This window comes from Onychomys torridus, chromosome 9 (genome assembly GCF_903995425.1).
Source record: "Onychomys torridus chromosome 9, mOncTor1.1, whole genome shotgun sequence".
NCBI classification, from domain to species: Eukaryota; Metazoa; Chordata; class Mammalia; order Rodentia; family Cricetidae; genus Onychomys; species Onychomys torridus.
Genome location: NC_050451.1, coordinates 101870557 through 101878915, shown reverse-complemented (window position 1 = coordinate 101878915; position 8359 = coordinate 101870557).

Below are 8359 nucleotides of genomic sequence, written 5' to 3'. Positions count from 1 at the left end.
CTACCTCAAGACACAGCTATACCACTCTTGGGGATATATCCAAAGGACCCTCCTTCCTATCACAAGGACACTTATTCAACCATGTTCATAGCAGCTTCATTCATAATAGGCAAAACTGGAAACAAGCTAGGTGTTCCCCAAAGGAAGAATGGATAAAGAAAATGTGGTGCATTTACACAATGGAGGACTACTCAGCTCTTAAAAAAATGAAATTTGCAGGCAAATGATAGAACCAGAAAAGACAGTCCTGAGTGAGGTAACCCAGACAGAGAAATACAAACATGGTATGTACTCACTCATAAGTGGATAATAAATTATAAAGTAAAGGAAAATCATGCTGCAATCCACAGACCCAGTGAGGCTAAGTAATAAGGAGAGATCTACTGGGTAAGGAGAAACAGAATAGATTTTGCTGATGTACAGGAGCAGGTGGGATGGGAGCAGGAAGGATCAGGTATGTGGGGGGTGGGACTGAAGGAGTGAGTACTGGGAGAGACAACTTGGGGGCAATGTAGAAAGCAAGTGCAGTAGAAACTTCCTGAAATCTACAAGAGTGACCCAAGCAAATTCTTCTAGTAGTGGGTGATAAAGAGACCAAATTGGCCATCCTCTATAACCAGGCAAGACTCCTACCAGTGGGACAGGGACATCATCCTAGCCACAAAATCTTTGACTATGAACTACACTGCCAAAAGATGTGCTGGGGTAATGGTGGTACAGAACTTGTAGGAGTGCCCAACCAATGACTGGACCAACTTGAAGCTCACTCCATGAGATGGATCCCAAGCCAGACACTGCCTGGATAGCCACAAACCAGAGGCAGGAGAGCCCAGAGACCTAGAATATAACTAAAAAGACTGATTAAAAAAAAAAAAGAAAAAGAAAAAAAACAATCCCCACCCCCCAAAATGTCAATTAAATGATTCCTAATGATATGCTGATGTACTTATTTATGCATGGGTGCTAGCCCAATTGTTATCAGAGGGGCATCACAACACAATTGATAGTAGAAGAAGGAGAAACTCCACGCCAAACACTAGGTGGAGCCAGGGGAACCCTAAGAAGAGGGGTGGAAAACAAAAAGGATTGTAGGAGCTAGAGAGGTTGAGGACACCACAAGAACAGGACCCACAGAATCAATGAAGCAGGCCTCAGGGGGCTCACAAAGACTAAAATGGGAGAAGTTTTTTTTTTTAAATTCATTGTACATGTATTTTACTTTCTTGGTTAATTTTACTCCAAGGTTTTTGTTTGTTTGTTTATTATAAATAAGATCTTGCTTCCATAATTTCTTTCTTAGTATGCTTATAAATGGTGTATAGGACAACGGTTTATTCTTTCATGGTAATTAGTATCTCGCTACTTTCTGAAAGTGCTTGTGAGTTCCAAGAGCTTCCCACAGACTCTGTATATCTTCTCCATAGAGTCATATCGTCAGTAATTAAAGATACTGTAACTTCTTCCTTCCCCAGTCCTATAAAATTCTTTTTTTTTCTTGCCTTACTGCTCTGACTGAAACTTAAAGTAGCATGTTTAATAAAATTAAAGATCTTAGCAGGAATGATTTGAGATTTTGTCAGTTTCATATGATGATGCTTATGCATTTGGCATAATTGAAACATTCATTTTAATGAGACATGTTGGCTTCACCCTAGTCTCTCCAGGATTTTTATGATGAAAGTGTATTTTATTTTGTCAAAATGTTTTTCTATCTCTTGAGATGATCTTGAGATAGTGTTATCTAATCATTTAATCATTTAATAAACTAATGTTATTGATATATTTGTATTGAATCATTCTCTGGCTAATGAAGCCTGCCTACTTGTAGAGAACAATCTTTTTGATGTGGTCTTGAATTCTGTTTTCAGGTGTTTTTCTTTTGAGATTTTTGTACCTATAGTCTTGAGAAATATTAGACTTAGTTTACTAAAGACTTGTTACTAAGATTAATTTTAATATTCAGATGACTTGGTAGCTCCTTCCACTGGTAGGAGTCTTGCCTTGTTATAGAGGATGGCCAATTTGGTCTCTTTATCACCCACTACTAGACGAATTTGCTTGGGTCACTGTTGTAGATTTCAGGAAGTTTCTACTGCACATTATCTTTTTTTTCTTCATTGTTGTTTGGTTTTGGTGTAATGCTGTATTAGTCTACATCACTTTCTAAAGAATATCTAGAGTCATTTTAAAATAAATGATCAATTTATCTAATGCTTGGGGAAATATTGACAAAACAAAATGTGATATAATCTATCCCCCCAAAAATGACTGACATAAAAAAATATAAATAGTAACTGCTAGCAAATAAATACAGAAAGGGTAGATGGAGACCCTGGATGTCAGAAATGTCAATTACTGCATTTCTTCTACATATTTTTTGTTATTTTTATATTTGTGTTTTAATTTTATACATCAGCCATAGGTTCCCCTGTCCTCCCCCACTCCTTTCCCTGTCCCCACCTTCCCCTCCCTTCATTCCCAACTACTCCAGGACCAAGGCTCCCATGGGGATTCATTTAAACCTGGTGGATTCAGTACAGGCAGGTCCAGTCCCCTCTTTACAGGCTGAGAAAAGTGTCTCTGTGTAAGCCCAAGTTTCCAAACAGCCAGCTCATGGACTAAGGACAGGTCCTGGTTCCATAGCCTGAGTGCCTCCCAAACAGTTCAAGCTATTCAATTGTCTCAGTTATCCAGAGGGCCTGATACAGCTGGGGGCTCCACAGCCCTTGGTTCATAATTCACGTGCTTCCATTCATTTGGCTATTTTTCCCTGTGCTTTTTGCAATCTTGGATTCAGCAATTCATGCTCTTGCAGTCCCTCCTCTTTCTCGACAATTGGACTCCTAGAGCTCCACCTAGAGCCTGGCCGAGGATCTCTGTATCCACTTCCATCAGTTATTGGATGAGAGTTCCAGCACGACCATTAGGATCTTTGGCCATCTGATCACCAGACTAGGTCAGATCAGGCTTTCTCTTGACCATTGCCAGCAGTCTACATAGGATGTATCATTGTGGATTTCTGGGGACCTCTCCAGCACTCTGCCTATTCCTGTTCTCATGTGGTCATCATTTATCATAGTCTGTTATTCCTTTTTCTCCCTTTCTGTTCTTGATCCAGCTGGGATCTCCTGCTCCCCTAAGCTTTCTTTCCCTCAAACATTGCCCTTCATTACTCCCATGGTCTTCCAGGTTTTTCATGTAGATCTCATCCATTTTTTGTCATTGGGCATTCTCTGTCCCTGACCTCAAGCTCTACTATAGAGCTACCTTAATAAAAACAGCTTGGTACTGGCATAAAAACCAACATGTGGACCAATGGAATCGAATTGAAGACCCGGACATTAACCTGCACACTTATGAACATATAATTTTTGACAAAGAAGCCAAAAATGTACAATGGAAAAAAGAAAGCATCTTCAACAAATGGTGCTGGCATAACTGGATGTCAATGTGTAGAAGGCTGCAAATAGATCCATACACCATGCACAAAACTTAAGTCCAAGTGGATCAAAGACCTAAACATAAATCCAGTTACCCTGAACCTGATAGAAGAGAAAGTAGGAAGTAGTCTTGAATGCATTGGCACCAGAGATCACTTTCTAAATATAACTCCAGTAGCACAGACACTGAGAGAAACATATAACTCCAGTAGCACAGACACTGAGAGAAACAATCAATCAATGGGGCCTGCTGAAACTGAGAAGCTTTTGTAGAGCAAAGGACACAGTCAATAAGACAAAGCGACAGCCTACAGAATGGGAAAAGGTCTTCACCAACCCCATATCTGACAGAGGGCTGATATCCAGAATATATAAAGAACTCAAGAAATTAGACATCAAAATGCCCAACAGTCCAATTAAGAAATGGGTTATAGAACTAAACAGAGAATTCTCATCAGAGGAAGTTCAAATGGCTGAAAGACATTTAAGGAATTGCCCACCATCCCTAATTATCCGGGAAATGCAAATCCAAACAACTCTGAGATATCACCTAAAATATGGCTAAAATCAAAAACACAGAAGACAGCTTATGCTGGAGAGGATGTGGAGCAAGGGGAACTCTCCTCCACTGCTGATGGGAATGCAAGCTTGTACAGCCACTTTGGAAATCAATGTGGCGCTTCCTTAGAAAATTGGGAATCGATCTCCCCCAAGACCCAGCTGTAGCACTCTTGGGCATATACCCAAGGAATTCTCAATCATACCACAAGGGCATTTGCTCAGCTATGTTCATAGCAGCATTCTCTGTAATAGCCAGAACCTGAAAACAACCTAGATGCCCTTCAACTGAAGAATGGATCCATATTTATTTTATATAAATATTACATTAGGAGATTATTGGCTAAGTAGTAAAATTATATTAATTTAGCTATGGTTATTTATGATTAAATTTAACTTTTAACATGTGCTGTCTGGGTTTATATAATTTTGACACAATCTACAGTCATCAGATAGGGTAAGGACTCAATTGAGAACATTATTCCTTATGATCAGGTTGCAGTCTGTTTAGTTAATTAGAGAATGATGTGGGAGGGCCAAGCCAATTAGGGGTAGTAACACCCTGAGCTGGTAGTCCTGGATTTTATAAGAAATCATGCTGAACAACCCATGAGTAACAAATCAGTAAGCAGCACTCTTCCATGGCCTCTGATCAGTTCCTGCTTCCAGGTTTCTGCCCCACTAAAGTTCCAGTCCTGACTTGTTCACTGATGAAGATGATGATGAAGCATAAAATAAATCCTTTCCACACTCAAGTTGCACTTGGTAATGGTGTTTCACCATAGCAATAATAACCTTGATTAAGGCAGAATACCTTATCCTAGTATTACATATATAATGAATGGAAAAGTTTGCTTGGTAAATCTATTATGTACTAATTGCCTTTATTAAAATTTTATTTATTTTTTGTGCTCAGACTACTTTTGTCTACAAAACTGCTCTTATGATTCTTTTATTTTCATAGTTTAAAAAAGTACAGATGCAATTATATATGTGTGTGTATATAGTCTTTTGCTTGTATACATGTAATGCATGAATGCCTAGTGCTCAGAGAGACCATGATAAGGCTTCAGGCACTCTGGAATTGAAGTTATAAATTATTAGAAGCTGCTATGTGGGTGCTGTGGGCTGAGCCCAGGTCTTATGCAAGAGCAATACATGTTCTTAATTTATGAGCCAACATTCCAGCTACCAAGTCATCTGAATATCAAAATTAAGTTTAGTAACAAGTCTTCAGTAAACTAAGACACTCTGTGCTGGATTATTGCTGCCACATAATTTTTATAATTATAAATAAATATGTAGTGCTGGTACTGTTATGGGAAGTTATGTTTTCGCCTTTTCTCAATAATTGAAGCCACATAAACTCGTGCAAAAATCATTTTGATACTTAAATGTAATAATTTTCAGAAAATCTTATTTATTTCACGTATATGTGAGTTTCTTTATTAAAGTTTATAAAATAAAAAGTTTGGAAAAATTATAAAATAGTGTTTTGATGAGTAGCTTTAAAAATAAAAGACATTTGCATTAACATAGACATATTTTTATAACTATATAAATTATTACAAATACTTGCATTTATAAAACTCTAAATATACTAGATTCAAATTTTAAATGTTATATATATAGAGAGATAGATAGATAGAGAGAGAGAGAAAGAAAGAAAGAGACAGAGAGACAGAGAGAGAATATATATATTCATGTATTAAAAGATAATGTCCCAGTCTCTGACTTCATGTGTGCATTGCACTGTTTCATCTGGAAAATTCTGCATTTCGAAGTCATCCACCCATTCTGTCCTTTAAAATCTTTTCTTCTCCTCCTCTGTATCCTCTGGGGCTCACATGAGACCTGAGCAAGCTCAAGCCAGACAAACTTCCTTCACAGAGGAGGAAATGAAGAGAAAAAGTCTCAACCCTAACCAGTCATTTGCATTTGATGGCTTCTGAGAGAGGGAGTATTAGTTTTCTTCAATGTGTGACATGGGGCTTATCAACCAAACTCCAGGGCATACCCCATACTCAGGAGCATTTGGCCAACACAGATTGGACTTCATTTCATTGGTGCTATTTTTTGTTTTGTTTTGTTTTGTTCTATTTTGTTTTTAGCAGTGAGAAAGAACATGAAGTTGTGTGGTTAGAAGGGGTTGGGGGAGGAAAAACAATATGATTAAAATGAAGTTCTCAAAAATAAATAAAAACATTAAGTTTCATGGCATATTACATATAAATTAAGTAAAATGGCATATTAGTAAATATTTACTGATATTTAAACTATATATATATATATATATATATACATATATATACATTCACATTATATTGTGTCTATTTGTAGCAAAATGATAAGAATTTAATCCTATCTACCAAGGCAAAACAATTTACTCCATCTTTACTATTTTACTTATTTATCATCTTCTTGGTTCCAAAACTAAGGAACAATGTATCAAGGCATGGCAATAAATAGAAGATTACTAAAGCTTAACTACGTATAAGAAAATTAGCACTATCTATGCCTTACAGAATGTTATGTTTTCTTTACTTTCCCTTCCAGACTTCAGGAACTTCTCACATTAGTAGAAATATTCAAACTATACTGACACAAAAACTACATATTTTGCTAAAAAATCATTTTTATCAGAATCATATACCACAAAACACAAAAATGTAGGAATAAGAAATGTAGTATGAGTTACAAAAGAGCATATTATTAGTTATCAAATTATAAGGCTTTAGGTTTTGGAGGTTATAGAAAATGATGACCAATATGAACTCTCGGTGATGGAATTTTTAAGAATGTCCATTTTTCTTTTCATTTTGTCACTGTAGTTTTAAAGCTTTTATAGTGTCTGTGTCAATGCTTATGAAAATTATTTTCATGTTTGAGCTATCCAGGTTTCATTAGAAATAAGTGTTAGCTCATTTCCTCCTTTAGAAACTGCATTGACTTCGGCCAACTGTGATTCAAGGAAGGAAGTCTAAAGGAAACAAAAGAATGAAATGAAATCAGTGATGAAAAGAATTTCCTACATGGGAAAGCTGACTAAGGACATATACTAGAACTAGAAGTAGATACTTTTGACCCCATGAAATCACAATAAGCTCCCATCCTGTGTCTTTAAGGCAAATTGGATTAGGAAGTTGGGGGTTAAGGAATCAGCTACAGATACAGAGTTCAAGTTCTATCATTTACCTGGGTAATTTAAGACCCCTGAAACCCAATCTTATTGTAAAATTTACTAAAATAGCAATTAGTTTAAAGATACCTTAGCTGTCTAAGGAATTAATTAAAATCATATAAAACATGAGCTATGAATACATATTTGTAAAATAACGATTGAAAAATACTGATATCTATTGTAAAGCCTCCTCCCTAACTGTCCACTGGTATTCTTGACTCACAGAATGAGCAATACATAAATAGATATGATATGTTAAAATTGGCTTTTGTCTGGCTCCTTAGGAAGTTATTGGGGAATTAAATACTTTGGCTGAAAAGCCAAACTATCCATTTGTCACTTTCTCATCATATGCTGACAGTTTGTAGGACTTTGAATATTGCTAGAACTATCCTTGTACCTTTAAAATTGCTGGCTTGAAATGTTCCTTATCTAGTTCTAATCAAGACCATTGCTTATGTGAAGACTCTTTAGGCCCTCCACCCACACATCTATGGGAAGCATTAACTGAACTTACTGGTTTATTTGAAAATAAAAAAAAAAAAGACATGAAGTCATGAAGTTGATGGGGGGCAAGTGGAGAGTTGAGTGTGAAAGTGAGCGGTTAAATATGACCATATCTTATTTACATGTCTGAGATTCTCAACAATAAATAATAGTTTTAGAAAAGAACAGTCCTATGCAGATAATAGTAACCAGTTCTAAACTTCTCATACAATTTCATATTGGAAGGATCTAGGGACCCACACAAAATCAAAGGGACTCTGCTCCAGAAGGAAGGGCTCCACAAGGTCTTCACAAGAATGGTATTGAAATGCAAGGAAACTTATTCAGGATTAAAAGTTTAGAGAAGAAAACGCACATCCTTTCTAATGTACTTGGAAGTTTGTCTTGCTTCAAGTTATTTAAAAATAAAAATAAAACATAAAGATATGCGAATGAAAACAATCAGAGTGCTAGAAAGTAAGTAAATGGCAGCAGACCAGTCTACCTCTAATTAAACTGGTAACCTCCACTGGGAGAGAGAAAACTGAGTAAATGCACCATCAGTGACAGCAGGATGAGAGATGCTGAGGCCCAGTGAAGAACCTCATATTGCTTTGCTTAGGAAGGGAATATCTGAAAGGTAGACTTAAAAATGAATCACTACACTTAGTGAATAAAATGGTATGCTATACAA